This window comes from Eschrichtius robustus, chromosome 6 (genome assembly GCF_028021215.1).
Source record: "Eschrichtius robustus isolate mEscRob2 chromosome 6, mEscRob2.pri, whole genome shotgun sequence".
NCBI lineage: Eukaryota > Metazoa > Chordata > Mammalia > Artiodactyla > Eschrichtiidae > Eschrichtius > Eschrichtius robustus.
In genome coordinates, this window is record NC_090829.1 from 66153097 (window position 1) to 66171052 (window position 17956).

Consider the following 17956-nt stretch of genomic DNA (forward strand, 5'->3'; position numbering starts at 1 on the left):
TGAAGTGAGAATCAGTGATGGAGGGATTATGCCTAATGAGTAACAATACTGACCATTTGCTGAGCCCTAGCTATGTGCCAGACATTACATGCATGATCTCAGTCAATCTTCACAAGTGAGGTATTGTTAGCCCCACTTTAGAGATAAGGAAACTGAGAATTAGCGGGGTCAAGAGGGAGGCAAGAGTAGAGGCAGGATCTTACCTTAAAAGTCTCTATTTCTGTTCTTTATGCAATTCTCTTTAATTTTGTGTATGTTCGAAAATTTCCATAATAAAACATTTAAAAAGTCTCCCACTCCCTACAATTTTTATACCACAGGATGGCTTAATGGGAAGCCATTAATGGGAAATAATTTTTTCTAATTATTGAGTTATCTATATATGAGCCCATTATATATACAAGTCCATTATCAGATGCATGATTTGCAAATATTTTCCCCTAGTCCATGGCTTGTCTTTTCATTATCTTAATGTTTTTTTGCAGAAGAAATTTTTTAATTTTGATGAAGTACAGTTTATCAATGTTCTCTTCTATATATCATGCTTTTGGTATTGTATCAAAGAAATCTTTTCTTAACCCAAGTGTCCACCATAATAAAATACCATATACTGGGGGGTTTAAACAACAGACATTTATTTTTCACAGTTTTGCAGGCTGGGAAGTCCAAGAGCAAGGAGCCAGCAGATATGGTTTCTGGTGAGAGCCCTTTTCCTGGTTTGCAGACTGCCTTCATGTTTTGTCCTTACATGGGAGAAAGAGAGGGTGTCTCTTCTTATAAAGACACTAATCTAATCATTGCTCCCACCCTCATGATCTCGTCTAAGCTTAATTACCGCCCAAAGGCTCCACCTCCAAATACTATCACATTGGGGGATAGGGCTTCAACATATGAATTTTGGGGGATACAAACGTTCAGTCCATAACACCAAGGTCACAATACTTTTTCCTGTATTTTCTTCTAGAATTTTTAGATTTAGATTTACATTAGGTCTATGATCCTATGATTTACATTTAGGTCTATGATCTATATGGAGCTGATTTTCACATATGGCACAAGATACGAATTGAGGTTCATTTTTTTACATATAGATATCCAATTGTTCCAGCATCACTTGTTAAAAGGATGATCCTTTCTCCACTGATTTGCCTTTACATCTTTCTCAGTTGTCCTTATAAGTGTGGATTTATATCTGGTTTCTCAATCTGTTCCATTCATCTATTTGTCGATCTTTATGCCAATACTGCATTGTCTTAATTACAGTAGCTTTAGAAAAATTTTGAAATATGTAGTGTTAGCTCTCCAACATTGTTCTTTTTCAAAGTTGTTTTAGTAAGAGTTTGTCAATTTCTACCAGAAAGCCTGTTATGATTCTGATTGGGATTATGTTGAATCTATACACCAGTTTGGAGGAGAATTGACATCTTAAGAATATTGAGTGTTCACATTAAATGAACACAGTATATCTCTTCATTTATATAAGTCTTTAAAAATTTCTCTCAATAATGATTTGTTGTTTTCAGCAAATAGTTCTTGTCTACCTATTGTCATATTTATCTCTAAGTCGTTCATAAATTTTGATTTCATTGTATCTGACATTTTTATTATGATTTCTGATTGCTTAGTACTAATATATAGAAATACAATTGATTTTGTAAATTGGTTTTGTCTCCTGCAACCTTGCTGAATTCATATTTTAGTTCTAATAGCTTTTTTTAAGATCTCATCAGATTTTTTTCATATATGATCATATCATCAAAAGAATAAAGATAGTTTTACTTCTTCCTTTCTTTTCTTTTCCTTATTTTGTTGCACTGACTAGAACCAAAAGTACAATATGGTATAGAAGTGGAGAGTGTGAACATAAATGTTTTATTCTTGATCTTATGGAGAAAGCATTCAGTCTTTCAGCATTTAGTTGTTAACTGTAGGTTTTTTGTAGTTGTTCTTTATCAGACTGAGGAAGTTCCAGTCTATTCCTAGTTTGCTGAGAATTTGTACCAGGAATAGCTGTTGGATTTTATCAATTGTTTTTTCTGCCTTTATTTATTAATTTTTTTGGCCACGCTGCGTGGCTTGTGGGATCTTAGTTGCTGACCAGGGATAGAGCCCCAGTCCCGGGAAATGGAAGCATGGAGTCCTAACCACTGGACATCCAGGGAATTCCCTTTTCTGCCTTTATTGACATGATCATATGATTTTTCATTTTTAATTTGTTAATATTTAAAATGTCAATGTTAAAAATTTACCATATTAAAAATATGGTAAATTACATTGGTTTATTTTCTTGACTTTTCCAGAAAGTTAATCTTGCATTAACTCCACTTGGTCATGATATATTATCTTTTTTGTACATTGTTGAACTTAATCTGATAAAATTTTGTTAATAATTTTTTTATATATGGTTTTGAGGGACACTGGTATGAAGTTTTCTTATAACATTTTAATCTGATTTTGGTATCAGGAAAACACTGGCCTCATAGAATGAGCTGAGAAGTATTCCCTTCTCTTCAATTTTCTAGAAGAGTTTGTGTAGAATTGGTATTATTTCTTTCTTAAGTGTTTCTTAATACAGTGAAGTTATGTAGGCCTGAGTTTCCCCCCTCCCTCTCCTCTGTGGGAATATTTTTAACTACAAGTTCAATTTCTTTAATAGATAAAAGGCTATACAAGTTATCTGTTTCATCTTGAGTAAACTTTTGTGTTTTTCAAGGAATTTGTCCATTTTATCTATGTTGTCAAATTTATGGTATAACATTGTTCATCGTAGTATTCCTTTATTGTACTTTTAATATTTGTAAAATCTTTAGTAATGTCACTTCTTTTATTCCTGAATTTGATATTTGTATCTTCTCTCTTTTTGTGCTGACCAGTTTATATAGAAGTTTGTCAACTTTATTACCTCCTCAGAGAGGCTGCTCTTGATTTCATTGATTTTTTTCCCAACATATCTGTGTTGGGTATTTTGTGGATTTATTCCCAAATCTTTAGTATTTTCTTTCTTCTGTTTACTTTGAGTTTAATTTTGGTTTGATCTTTAGTGCTATAAATTTCCCCATAAGTTCTGCTTCAGCAGCATCCCACACATATCTATATGCTGTGTTTTTGTTTTTACTCATTTAACATTTTCTTTTTATTTTTTGACTTCTGGTTATTTAAAAATGTGCTATTTGGTTTCCAAATATTTGGTAATTTTCCAGAAATTATTCTGTTATTGATTTCAAATTTAATTCTATTTTGGTCCGAGAACCTACTTTGTATGACTTGAATCATTTTAAATTTACTGAGATTGGTTTTAGCCCTGAAATATGATCTATCTTGGTAAATATTTCACATGCACTTGAAAGGCATGTATATTCTGCTGTGGTTGGATGGAGTTGTCTTTAAATGACAGGTTGGCTGATCATGTTATTTAAGTGGTCAGTATAGTTACTGATTTTCTTTCTGCCTGTTCTATCAACTATTTAGGGAGGAATGTTAAAATCTCTAACTATAGTGTCAATTTTTCTACTTCTCATTGCAGTTCTGTCAGGTTTTGTTTCATATATTTTGGAGTTCTGTAATTAGATGTGTAAACTTAAGATTGTTATATCCTCTTTGTGAATTAATTCTTTTGTTTACCATTATGATCTTCTTTATCCCTGGTAATATTCTTTGTTCTGAAATCTACTTGTCTGACATTAATATAGCCACTCCAACTTTCCTTTAATTAGTGTTAGCATGGTATATATTTTCCTATCTTTTTACTTTTAATCTATTTCTATCTTTATATTTAAAATGCATTTATTGTACAAAGCGTATAGTTGGGTCTTGCTTCTTTATTTAATCTGAAAACCTCTGGCTTTCAATTTTGTCCAATTTAGACCATTTACATTTAATGTGATTATTATTTGGTTGAGTTTGAGTTTATCATACAGCTCTTTGTATCCTATTTGTCCCATCTCTTCTTTGATTTCTTTGTTTTTTTTTTCCCTTTCAGATTTAGACTAGAATTAGTACATTTGTTTTTATTTCATTTTATCTACTTTGTTGGCTTATTAGCTATAATTCTTTGTTTTGTTATTTTACTGTTGCTTGGGATTTTAACTTATTACAGTCTACTTTCGAATGACATTACACAACTTAATGTGTATTATAAGAACCTTAAATAATGTACTTCCACTTTCCCCTTCATGTCACTATATGATTGCTGTCATTAATTTTCCTTATACATGTGTCTTGAGCCCCTTGGTACATTGGTATTATTTTATTTAAACAGATAATTATCTTTAAAATAGATTTAAATAATTTTAAAAATCTTCTGTATTTACCCAGGTAGTTGCCATTTCTGGTGCTCTCATTTCTTTGTGTAGATTCATATTTCCATTTGGCATTATTTTCCTTCTGCCTGAAGGAGTTCCTTTACTATTTCTTTTAGTGTGGGTCTGCTGGTGATGAATTCTTTAAAACTACATATCTGGAAAAGTCTTCACCTTGCCTTTGTTTTAAAAAGATAGTCTCATGGAAGCAGAAGGGTCTATATTATTTTGAGTGTGAAGAAAGGCATAATTAAGATGACAGTTCACATATATCAAGCACTTAGTTTATGCCAGCAACTTTCTGAGTTAAGCATTATTATTATTTGCATTATACAGACTTGGAGACTGAGGATCAGAAACATTTAAGTTTTCCAATGTCATACACCTAAACAAGTGACCAAGTGACATTCACATTTCTCTAGAGTCTCTAATGTTAACCACAACATTCTGCTGTCTATCAAGAAAATAGAGGACATATAAGTACACACTCCAGGAAATGCCTCATACTTATATTTCTGAGAAAAAAAAATTAAGTCACTTGAAAGTCATTCCAGACTCTTTCTGGGACAATGGTCTTAACAGGAAACTCCTGGAGCCCTGTGAAACCATACAACTCCTCAGAGACATGCTTATAGAGAATACAATCAACAAAGCTCCACAACACAGCTGGTTGGTCAAGGCCACCCAAACTCATTCCCAGAGCCTGAGAAATGGCTCTATAAAATTAGCAGCTGGGGGTTGGGATGGGTGTTGGTTCTAAGGGAGCATTTCCCAGTGGATGGCTATACACACTCATATGAAAAGAGAGCTGCATTGATAGTGCTGGGTAAGGTGGCATGTTCTTTTCTCAAATGTTCTGTGGAAGTAGCATGGACAAAACAAAGAGCACTGGGTCTGCACCCATGCTACCTGGATGGATGGATTTAGCATTAAGAACTTGAGCGTCGTATGTTACTTGCCTGGGCCCGTTTCCTCAACTGTAACAAGAGGACATGAGTGGTCATTCAGCCTACCATTTGGTGCTATAAAAATGAGAAGGATTATTATTTTTGTTCTTATTTTTATGAATGTTTCAGGATTCTGCACAGGGATACAATGAAAACATTTTATATCACACACTGAAAAATGAAATATACCAAAAAGGCTGCACCAAGTTAGAATTTGGAACAGAAATTATTTATAAAATAGGCAATGCTACTGGGCATGTTTTGGTCTTCAATTAAATTCCTTTTAAACTCTGGCTCCACAGTGTAATGGTTTTGGAATTAGTAATAATAAAACATTAGTTACACTGGTGAGTAATAGTTTATTTAAACAGGATGAAATGTTAACCCAGTGGTGCCCAGAACCAAATGTAAGACCTCTAAGTGGCTATCCTGTGAAGGTCAGAGGCCAGGGTCATTGCTATTAACCTTTAGGTGGGGGGTTGAGATACACACAGCACAGCTACCTGCATTTCACCCCATCATTTCACCTCGATGTTTTATCTGTGCCTCAAAATTCTTTTGGGAGCACTCAATATTGACTTTTTTTTTTTTTTTTTTTTTTACTGGCAGAGACACTGGGGCTCAGAAAAATTGATTTGGTCAAAGTCTCACCGCTTGTAGGGGGTGCAGAGCTGAAGAGGTCATGACAGTGCAGAGAGCACAGTTTGACTGTGACATGACAGGCGTCAGCTGGGGTGGGTACCTGCATAACTGAGGAACAGTTACTATGTGAGAACGGGGATAATACCTACTTCGTGGAGACTAAAATGTGCTTACTCAGGCTCCGGCACTTACTTAAATACTTAATAAAAGTTGGCTATTCTTCTCCTTCTTCATCTCCCACCTCACTTTCCACTAGAGCACACAGGCGTCTTGACAAATACAGCCACAGGCAAGCTTCTGCTTACGCAGTTCCCCAACCACCAGGAACACGTCCCCAACAAACCTGTCTGAAATGGACTCCATTCCACTCCCCTCCCAGCTTGTGAGTCCTGGGCTTTGGAGATGTTCCCGCACTGCTCCCTTTCCCTCCCTTTGCCCTGGCAGTCAGCACTTTAGCTTGGGCCCGTCCTCACCTGGCTCTGGAGACTTCCCAGGGGTGGGAGTGAGGGAGTGGGGGCAGTGCTTCGTTTCAGGTGGGAAGGGAGAAAAAAGAGGAAAAGCTGGAGAAACCCCTCTCCTGGGGGGGCGGTCCCTGCCCTGATCTCCTATCAGACCCTGTCCCATCTGTCAGGCCTGCATCTCCTTCTCCTCCTTGGCTTCAGCCCCTAGGGCCAAGCTCCCTGGCAAGTCTGCCTTTCCTCTGGAACATGGGGCCTCTAGCTCTCCTCTGGGTTTGCAGGGAACCCCTGCTAGCAGCAGTATCACCTGATAACTTGCTGGAGACCCACATTCTCTGAAGTCTGGCACCAGGCCTACTGAACGGGAACTCCAGGGGCAGGTCCCAGCAATCTGTGTTTTAAGAAGCTTCCCAGGTAATTCTGATGCACCCAAAGTGTGAAAAACACTGTTCTAGGGAAACAACGCAAAAGGAAGCTGAGGACCTGAGTATTCAGCTCTGCTTCTTGACAAGCACAGTGAGAGCCCCCCAGGGTGTGGTTAAAGGCTATGTGCTAGTTCCAGGCACAGATGGTGGGGAGGGGGAGGAGGATGAGGACGGGGAGGAGGAGGGGGAGAAGGAAGGAGTGGGGAGGAGGATGGGGGTGGGTACAGGGAGATGGCTGGAGAGTGGAATGCAGATGGGGTGGGGAGTGGGAGATAGAGAGGGAGGGGTTTGTGGAGGTGGATGGGGGAAGGGGGAGGAGCTCAGAGACTGAGCTCTGTTCTGTGGGAAAGGAAGGGGCAAGGGGTAGGAATCCCACATTTACTGAGTACTTACTATTAAGCAGGTACCTGGCATCCACTGTTTCCTTTCACTTTTAATTTAAAATTTTTTTAAAAAGTAAATGTTATTTATCCCTGCATTACGGATGGAGACTCTGAGAGGTTGGGCTGGGAAAGGGTAAAGAGAATAGGGTGAGAGTGATACCAATTCAGGACCATAAATGTACGACCATAGATAGGATAGGACATTACCGTCTTGTGGAACACCTGCACTGTACAGATGGGGAAACTGAGGGCCAGAGAGGAGAAAGGACTTGCCCAGGGTCACACAGAAAGTCAGTGTCTACTAATTCCTAACCCCGTGCTCTGTCCCCAACCCTTTAAAATGCAAGAAAATCAAAAGCATTTTCTTGCATTTTAAAACTTGTTTTCAAACTTTTTATTTTGAATTAATTTCAGATTTACAGAAAAGTTGGAAAAAAGTACAGATATCCTTACATCCCTCACTGTTTTTCCCCTAAAGGTAACATCTTACATATGCGTAGTATAGTAATCAAAAAGTTTTGGGGGAGTTAATTACACTTTTTACTTTGAAGTAATTGTAGATTTACATTCAGTTATAGGAAATAATGCAGAGCATCCTATGCATCCTTTATGGAGTTTCCCCCAATGGAAACATTTTGTCCAGAACTTTTAGGCTTGTGTGTTTTTGTTTTACTCTTCAGATTCATCCTCCTCACTCAGGAGAAAGTTCTCAGATCTCTTCTGAAGAGACAGAGAAGACAGGATATAAAAATAAGAATGGAAAGGGTTTTCTCAGCAGGAAAGATGGGCATCTGCTTTTCCTGGACCCACTGTTTCTTCTCCAGCAACCACCCAGGCCTTCCAACAAAAACCTCCGGGTCTAAGCTTCCGCAGGTGCCGTCCAAAGATACCTGCGCGGGCAGCAGGGGAGCAGTGGCAGTGTTCCAAGAACTTAAAACCTCGTGAAACCTTGCGCTTGGGAGGAATCTTGGAAATCAGCCACCCAAATCTTCATTTGATGCTTGAGTCTCTATCAACCTCTGCTGGGAACTCGCCCCTATTCAAAAGCTTTGATAACTTGGAGTGCTAGAAAGTCCTTTCACTGGACGTGACAGCAGGGCTGTGATGTCTTGTTCGCTGTGATATTCCTACTCCCCCCGCCCACCCCCCACAACAGTGCTCAATAAATACTAGCTGAATGGATGGAGGAATGAATGAGCTAATGAGCAGATCTTCTGCCCAGTCTGTGTGGTTGGAAACACAATCTTCCTCTGAAGGAGGGCATCAGGGTCTGCCTGGGATGCTGTCAGCGTGACTCAGCACAGCCTGTGCCTTGCTGAGGGCAGGTGCCCTTGCAACTTGAGGTGGATAGGAGAGTTCCCGGCTAAGAGGTCCCTGGGGTGGGGAGACTACTCTTTCCAGTGTTCCGAGTGCCAGGGCCGGGTAGCAGCCTTACTCCATGGCCATGACTTATTACATTCCCGGGTAAATCGAGGGAAATACAATCCATATGTTGTTCTGGGGTTATTTACACAATTCTCATCAAGATGCCGCCGTTGCATAAGAGCCATTTGACATCGACGGCCCGGCTTTCTTTTTTCCATTCTGAGAAGAGTGCCTGAAGAAAAGCCAATCCCACTGTCCCTGGAAAGGGAGGGGCAGGAGCACAGGGAACAGTCATCTGGGGCAGCCCTGCCGGCAGCGCAGTGTCTGGGGAGACTGTTTTCAGTGAGTCTCATAGGGGAGGCTGAGCAAAGAGGGAGACTCCTGCCAAGCTGCGTGCCCACGAGGGCTCTGCCAGCTGCTGCCAGCACGACTTCGGTGGAGGGCGGGGTGGAAATGGCTTAAGCAGTTGCCAAAGAACAGGGAGGAACAGCTGGTGCATTGGGAAGATGGGGGCTTCCAGGAAGGGCACCTGGGTCGCATTCTGGTGGAACTTTGGGTAAATTACTTCCTTCCCACCGCCCCTGGGCCTCAGTTTCCCCTTCTGGGAAGTGTGAGGCTGCACTCATGCTCCACCATCCTTATGCATCCCGATAGACTATTCTAGGACCCCTTTTTTATATCTTATTGTGAATATTATCTGGCAATGCCTAGATAAATATTTTTCAAGAAAATATCTTTACCACAATCCTTAGTAACAAATACATTTTACACAGTAATCTAGTGTGTGTGTGTGTGTGTGTGTATATATATATATATATGTATGTATGTATATACATAAATATATAAAACTGAAACAAAGTTTTCACAAATCAATGCTTACCCTTCCTACAAGGATAGACATGTAGATTAATGGAACAGCAGAAAAGAGTCCAGAAATAAACCTACGCATTTATGGTCAAGTGATTTCCAACCAAGGTGCCAAGGCAATTCAGTGAGGAAAGATAGCCTTTTTACGTGGTGGTGGCACAACTGGATATCCACATGCAAAAATCCATCCATCCATCCATCCATCCATCCATCCATCCATCCATCCATCCATCCAGACATACATACATACATGTATACACTTACACCCTTACTTCACGTGATACACAAAAATGAATTAAAAATGGATCTTAGATTGAAATGTAAGAGCTAAAAGGAGCGAACTATGTGTACTTGTTAACCACAAGGACGATCCTCATGAACATTATGTTAAATGAAAGAAGACAAATGTGAAAGACTAAATACTTTGTGTTTCCATTTACATGAAATTTCTAGAAAAGGCAAAACATTAGAGACAGAAAGCAGCTCGGAGGTTTATTTGGGCTGTAGGGCTGCTAACAGGCATGGGGGAACTTTGTGGAGTGACAGCAGTGTTCTGAAACTGTGGTGATGGTTACACAGCCCTATAAATTAACTAAAAATCATCAGATTGTACACTTACAATGGGTGAACTTTATAATATGTAAATTATAACTCAAAGAGACATGACAACTAATAAAATTAAACCTGAAGGATAAAGATGGTACGTGATTTGTTCATTTGTGATGTGTTCTTTGGGTGTGATGAGTTAGTTCCAAACCACCTCTTACTGTCTTATTTGTCTCTCTTCATAACATGCACAGCATCATTGCACATAGATATACTACTCATAATTACTAGTCATTTGAAAAGATTAGAAAGAATAGATATATAGTGATTAGATTTACACTGAAAACTAAACTTTTTTAAGAAAAGGAGTTTATAAATCTAAGCAAGTCTTCCAACATTATGCAACACCAACAAATGCCATTAGTAGACCATAATTAGCCATACTTTCAAGCATGTAGTTTGTCATATTCACCAAAGGCATAATCTGATAGTTCTGAATGATCGTGAAGCACAAGGAAAAACGTTCTGTCTCTCCTTAATAGTTTAGGATGGGAATCAGACACATCCAAAGATTTCCAAACCTAACTGCTCATGAGGATGATTCATGGACAGCTTCCCACCTCACCCCCAAGACCTCCGAGGGGGTGAAGTTTTAGGATTCTTTAGTCTTGCAAAGATCTCCCAGGTGGTAAGGGAGGTTTGAGTTTCACTTGGTGAAATCAGTGTAATCAGATTTGAGATAGAATATGAAGATTGGTTTCCAATTATAGTTAAAATATCAAGGTTTGCAAATGAATGACTTCAAAAAATATATAAAGCAGAGTATAGATTAAGTTGTCTCAACAATCATACCACCCACTCTTCCTTGTCTTCATACCTTTAGAAAGGGGTGGAGTAAGAGTTGGTAGGCTAGAACTCTGCAAACCCCTGGGATCCCACAGTGATAACTTCAAACTCTTAGCTTTTAAAAGCCTCATAATCCTTCTTAGTTAAATGGAGAATATCATCAATTTTAATTTTTTGAAATTGTTGGCTGCTGTTAGGTCATGTTGCCCTCTTGTATTTTTGGAAGCTAATTTTTAAACCAACTGCAGAATTTACATTTGCACAGTTGAAGTTAGTTTCAAGCTCTTCACTCGAGACTCTTAACATCTTTTGGACTCTTAATCCAGTTACTTAATAAACTCACTATTTCTCCCAGATTTATATATCAACTCAGATTTTGACAAGGTGAGTTTACATATTTATGGGATTTGTTTTCCTTTGTCCCTTAATCAACCTGCAAACATATTTTCACTCACGCTTTTCCCCTTCCTCTCGTCACCTGCCTGAGGAAAGAAGGGCCTCTCTTCCTGCCTCTGGGGGCTCAGGACGTCTCCTCACCTGCTGCTTGCTCTCTGGGAGCCCCCTTCTCCAACCACTCCTCTCTCTGGAACCCTCTGCCGTGATGTCAGCCCACTCCTCCTCCAGGGCATTGAAAGGTATCCCGGTCTTTCCCATTTGAAACCAAAACACTTCTGCACGATCAGTCGCTTCTCATCCACTCTCCATCCCCTTTCTCATTTTCTTTCCTTGTCAAGCTTCTGGAGGGAGGGAGGAAAATCTCCTGAGTGTCAGTGTTTCTCTTCTGCAGGGAATCCCTACCCTCTGTTGTCGGGCTTTTTCCCCACATTGTTCCATAAACCACTGCTGGATAGAGTCGTTAAGGATCGTGTAGTTGCCCAAATCTGACCAACCCTGTTTTCTGTTCATACCTAATTTAACTGTCTCATTGAGTTTGTTTTGGGGAACTGGTCTCTCCTTCTGAAAGCAATCTTCCTTTGGTTTTTCAGGCGCTGCTTCTCCCTTCCCTTTCCCGTCCCCCAACTGTTTTCCCTCAAGGACCACTGGGAAGCATCTCATCTCCTTCACTTCCCATCCCCTACATGTTGACCTCCGACCTCTGCTCTCTCCTCCTCTCATTCTCCTCCAGTGGTTTCTCAAGTGTGCCCTTAAGCCATCTGTATCAGAAGCACCCAAAGAGTTTGCTTCTTGCTGAAAGTGCAAATTCCAGGGCCCTAGCCCAGATCTACTGAATCAGAATCTCTGGAGGGCACCTAGGGATCTGCATTCAAGCTGTCTCTCCTAGAAATTCTAAAGCACACTGAAGTGTGAGAACAGCAGCTCTACAGACTTCCCCTGGGCCACACTCTTTAACCTAATGTTTCCTGATTCATCCATCCCACTGCTGCCCAGACCCCATCTCATTGTTCTACTCCTTAAAATCTTTTACCCAGGCATCTCGTCCCTGGAAACTGAGGCTAAGCTCCCAGATCCTGGCATTAAAGACCTTTGTCACTTGGCCCTTGTGAAGCTCTTGGGTTAGGCTTTTTCTCCCCACAACTCTCAAATTTCTCTGCACTCCAGGTATACCCTTAACACACCTGCCTGCTCGCACCTCTGGGCCTGGCCGTTCCTGCTGCCCAAGTGCTCTCCACCAAGGTTCTCCTGAATTCACCTTCAGGTCTCAGAAACTGCCTTGAACATTATTCTCCAAAACTGCCCTGAGCTTGACAGCCTCACCATGTTCTCTTTTTGCCCTTAGGGCACCCATCTGTAAGATTCCTCACTCAGTATTGTCCTGGATGGGCCTCCTACCCACCAGAGCTCTGCATGAGGGGACCCATGTCCTTTCTCTTCAGGACCCCAGGAGCATGGGGTTCCGTAGCACAGAACAGGAAGACAATGGTCGTGATGACAGGTACAGCAAGGGTGCTGCTTACCTGGGTGAGGGGCGACTTCTCTCATCAGTTCACCTGCGCTAGGCTCCAGGCTGGGCCCTGTGTTCGGGATGTGAACTGTCTCTGCTCTCAAGGGCCTCTTGTTGAGTGAAGGACACAGAAAAGTTGGTGGGGATCATCTGGGTGCAGAATGCTGTTACAGAGGGAAGTGTGGGGAGCTGTGGGAGCGTGGAGGAGAACAGTCAGCCCGGACCTTGGTTCCAGATGGAAAGTTCCTGTCCTAGGAAAAGGGCAAAGTGACAGGGAAGGTTAAACACGGAACATTGCGCAGGATGGGAAAGAGCTCCTGAAGGACAGCGAAAAGGCTTAAGCCTCAATCTGGGCTCTGCCACTGATAAGCTGTGTGACACATGCTTATACAATTCCTGAGCCCAGACTTCACGTAAGTAAAGGGTGGAGTTTAAACTAAGTTCCGTTCTGAAACCCTTGAAAAGATCAGAGATGGGAACTTGATACAAATGCATGTTGTGAAAGGTGCATTAATAGTGTTAGACACCAGATGGCAGGAGAGGATCTATTTTTGCACAAACTTGGGGCTTTACCTCCATCACTGATACCTCACCTTGGGGGTGGTCCATCAGAATTGGGGCCGATGGACGCCACCAGCTCCAGACCTGGCTTCTAGATAAGAGGCTCTTCTGAGACATATGAGCAGCAATTCTTATTAAAAAGAATTCTCCTTCACTTTGGGGGAACTAGTCATTGGTTGTCTTTAAATATGCATATTTGAAAAGCAGCCCCCGTGATGCCTACTGATATACTTCCGAGGCCGTCCCAGCATTGCTATGCTGCAGCTCTGGTTCTGATCCCGTGTGCTGGACACATGGAGGGAGGTGTTTTATTCAGGTCCTAGTGGGACAACCTGCCCACCCCTCACTCTCTGTGGGGGTAGGTATTGATCACAGGAAATGGATAGGCTGCCTTGCAAGGTATCTATGCCCTACCCCTGGGGCTTTGAGCAAAGCTGGGCAGCTGGGGGGCTAAGGAGGTAACTTCTGATCCTCAGTGGCTGGATTTGGAGCAGAGACCCTTGTGAGGATCTGATGGAAGCCATAGACCCTGTCCTCCAGAACACACGTAATATACATGTTATTCCAGCAGTTTCTCAGACCTTGTTTCTAGGGACCCAGACTATGGACCACTCAGAGTTCTTCTCAGCCTTAAGAACCTAATGTCGTGTATTCACTCTCAGTGGCCAGCTATGCACATTAGCTTTCTAATCTGTGGTAAGACTAAACTCTTGGTTATTTCCCCCAGAGAAGAAGTAGCAGGAGTGATGAATCCTGAGTCTTACCATGGCTAATAACTAAATAGCGGACCATGAAGGATCAGTTAGATATAACCATAATGCTTTTAGATCTGGGTTTCCTGTGAGCACTTCAGCCGTGCAAAAGGCTGCATTCTCAAGCTCTGCTCCAAGGGGCGCTGAAGAGCTGCGCGTTTCCAGCCAGTGCCTGCCTGCTGGAACACACCTTGGCTGCATAGGGAGGACATGGAGCTTTTTGCCAGCTATGTGTCCACACCTTGGTCCTGAGTTTTCTTTGAATATCTTTCTCTTTGCTAGAAAACCCCCGCTGCCTGCTTTTCTGTGCACTGTACAGCGGCTCCACACACTCACGGCTTTGGGGTTCTTTGTTTCCTGAGGCTAGTGACCTAGAAGCATCAGAGGACAGAATAACTAGCAATGACCTTGGGGTGGGAGTCTCCGTCTGGTCCTGGCTCTGCCATTTATTAACCGTGAGTCTCTGGGCCTCAGATATATAATGCAGATAATGATTCCTTTTCTGGCCTCACAGGGTTCATTTATTTGACAAATATGCATTAGAGCCTATGTGCCACTCCCTGCTCCAAACACTGTGGATACAATGAATGAGACAGATGTGGATTCCCAGTGCAGGCTAGTTTGAAAATCAAATCATAAAACATATCTGAACACCTTGTGTTAACTACAAAGTGCTCTGCTGACATACAGTCTTCCTTCTGTTTTTGTTTGAATGGTTTTGCGGCTTATTGTGGCAGGAGACACAGACTCAGGGTTCCAAACGTCACAAATATGAGGAAGTTACCTTCAAGCAGAGTTGACGGACCTCAGTCCTGCTCGGTGGGAAATTGCAACCAGGCTGGCCCTGCCCATCCGCATTCCTTCTTCGTAGTCTTTCTCCTGGAAGATAAGTGGATGGGACTGCAGCCTCCATTATTCAAACAAAATCCAAAGTCCTCCACTGAGCTTTGGGCAGACAAGCGCCATCTTGTGGAGAATGTAGGTGGGACGCTGCTGGCCAGGGCAGCACCCAAGGACACCCCCGAGTCTCATGTCCCTCGTCTGTATGTGTTCTTCCCCACAGTGCCCTGGGCCTCCCAGGCAAACTGATTCCTAAGACAACCAGTTGAAAGTTTCCGTTTGATCTTACTGTTCCATGTGATCCCAAATTTCCACGTCATATGTTACATACACAAAATAGTTTAATATTAGTAATGGGGAGCTGGGAGACCCTTGATCCTCATTTCCACTCTTTTCCCCTTTCGTCTCCAACAAGGCCCTTTCCTCCGGGTTAGGTTCCGTCTGGGCGAGATGCTGTCAGTGGACAGGCTGACACTGTGTAGTGGCAGAAGTCCGACAGCCCAGGGGACTCTGGACGAGAAAATGGGGCTCATCCTCACCCCAAATGCTGAGAAATGTAGAGTATAGCCCCTCTCTCTCCCCAGTAGCCCTCTCAGTCATTTGAATACCCACCGGTCTCACTGGGTGGGTTTTAAATCATCACTGATGCTTTCAGACAAGACCTGCATGTTGAGGGTCTGAGTTCACTCAGGAAGGGGTGTGAGTGTGTGGACATTGTTAAAGTTGCATTTTTATTAAACAATATGTTAGACTTGAGCTATTCTATTCTGTGCAAATTATTCAGAAAATGAATTTTCCCGGACAGAGTTTAAAAAAAAAAAAAGAGTAGGGAAAGGAGGAATTAATTATTAGGAATACTGAGGACAAAATCTCTCTTCTTTCTAGGAAAAATTGAAGAACATTTGTCTGTCTGCTTTAAAGAAGACATATTTGCAATGTTTGTGTATAAAACAATTTAATGCAACCCTTTCTCTGCCCGCCCCCCAGCCATATACATCTTCTCAATACCAAGAGTGTCCTGTGGGTCACATGACGTGCTATGACAGCTCCCATCTCTCCAGGGGCTAAGCCCCAAAACCATGCCGTCTTTGTGACCCCTCTCTTTCTCTCATACCATAGATCCAACCAGTCAGGAAATCCTATGGACTCTACTTTCAAAACATATCCAGAATCCAACCATTCCTTACTTCTCTACTGTGATCTGAGCTCTCAGGAGGATTAGTGCAATAGCCTCCTACTTGCTCTCCCTACTTCCCCCCTACACTCTATTCAAAAAAATTACAGCCAGAGTGGTCCTATAAAACCTAAGTCACATTCAATCAGTTCCCTGGCAAACTCTTCCATCGAAAAAAAATTATAAACCATTTGTGTTCTCTCCTGACCATGGGAATGTCTGACAGGCTGGGCAGAATCTATGTGTCCTTTGTTCAGTAGTATTAACTACTACCAGCTGTTGGGTTTGGACCTAATTCTCCTATAGCCTCTTAAAGACTGAAAAATCCTGGAAATGAGGTAGCAGCAGAGATAGGCTGAGATTTCTCTGAGGTTATTAATTTTTGTTTCCCGCTGGCTAAACTGGGCCTGAGGTTCTCCTGAGAAGCACAGAGCAGTGATTCTAGCAGAGCCCTGCCAGGGGAGATCCAAGGGATTCACCCAAGTTTGGCACAAGAGAGCAGTCAGAGGAAAACCAAAAGAGTCCATGCAAAGTCAACTGGAAATAAATGAGCCTTGGATAAGCTTCATTAACTGGCAAGTTTTCCCCCCTCACCCAGTGTCTTTCCTTTAAGGGGCACTCTGCCAGCCAAGTTCCTAGATCTTCCTGCTGCAAAATCTGATTTCCCATTCAATAATGCAAGGTAATATTGATGATGGCTAATAATTCTTAAGCACATATTTTGCACCAGACACTATTCTAGACACTTTATATTCATCCTTTCATTTATTCACTCATTCAACAAATATTTATTGGGCACTTAATAAATCTATAAATAAACAAAACAGAAAAATAAACCCCTACCTTCCAGAGCTTGCATTCTGGTACAGGGAGACAGAAAATATAGGACCATAATGAATAAGTAAATTATATTGTATACTAGGAAGTGATGGGGCAGGGGAAGGGAAAGGGAACATCTGAGAGCAGGAATCACAATTTTATAGTTGGTCCAGGTAGGTCTCACTGAGGAAGTGACATTTGAGAGGAGATAGAGATGGTAATGAAGTTATCCATGTGGTCACCTGGGGGACCAGTGTTCCAGTGCAAAGACCCTGCAGTGAGAACAACCTGGATACTCTGGGACCGGCAAGGACTGTTGTGGCTGGAGCAGAGGGAGGGCGATGAGGTCAGAGGCCATGAAGGGACCAGGAGGCCACTGGAAGGGCCCAGCTTTCTCTCTTATCAAGTGGTAAGCCATGGGAGGACTTGACTTAAGGTGAGCTACGTTTTACAGGACCTGACTGCTGTGTTGAGAATAGAGTGTAGGATGCAAGGGAAGAAGTAGGGAGACCAGTTAGGTGGCGGTTGCAATAATCTTGGTGAAGGATGATGATAGCTTAGCAGAGAGGATGAGAAAGGTTTAGATTCCAGATATGTTTTAAATGTGGAGTCAGTAGGACTTCTTGGATCTGTGGTGGGAGAGAAAGTAAGGAGTTAAAAACGAATACAAATGCTCTGGTGACCTAAATGGGAAGGAACTCCAAAAAAGAGGGGATATATGTATACGTATAGCTGATTCACTTTGCTGTACAGTAGAAACCAACACAACACTGTAAAGCAATTATACTCCAATAAAAATTTTAAAAAGCAAAAAACAAAAAATGAATACCAGGTTTTGGTCTGAGCACCTGGAAGAATGGAGTTACCCTCAGCCGAGATGGAGAAGAATGCAGGTGAACAGGCTTTCGGAGGAAGATTGGGAGTTCAGTCTGGGACATGTTACATTTGTGGTATATCTATTGGAGTGGGCAGTTGGCTACGTGAGCCTGGAGTTCAGGGGAGTGGCTCATCTGGAAGTATACATTTAAAAGTCTTTCGTACATAGATGGTAATTAAACCTTGAGCTTGGATGAGCTCACTGAGGGGCTGTATGTTGTAGGTAGATAGAGAGGAGGACCAAGGACAGGGCC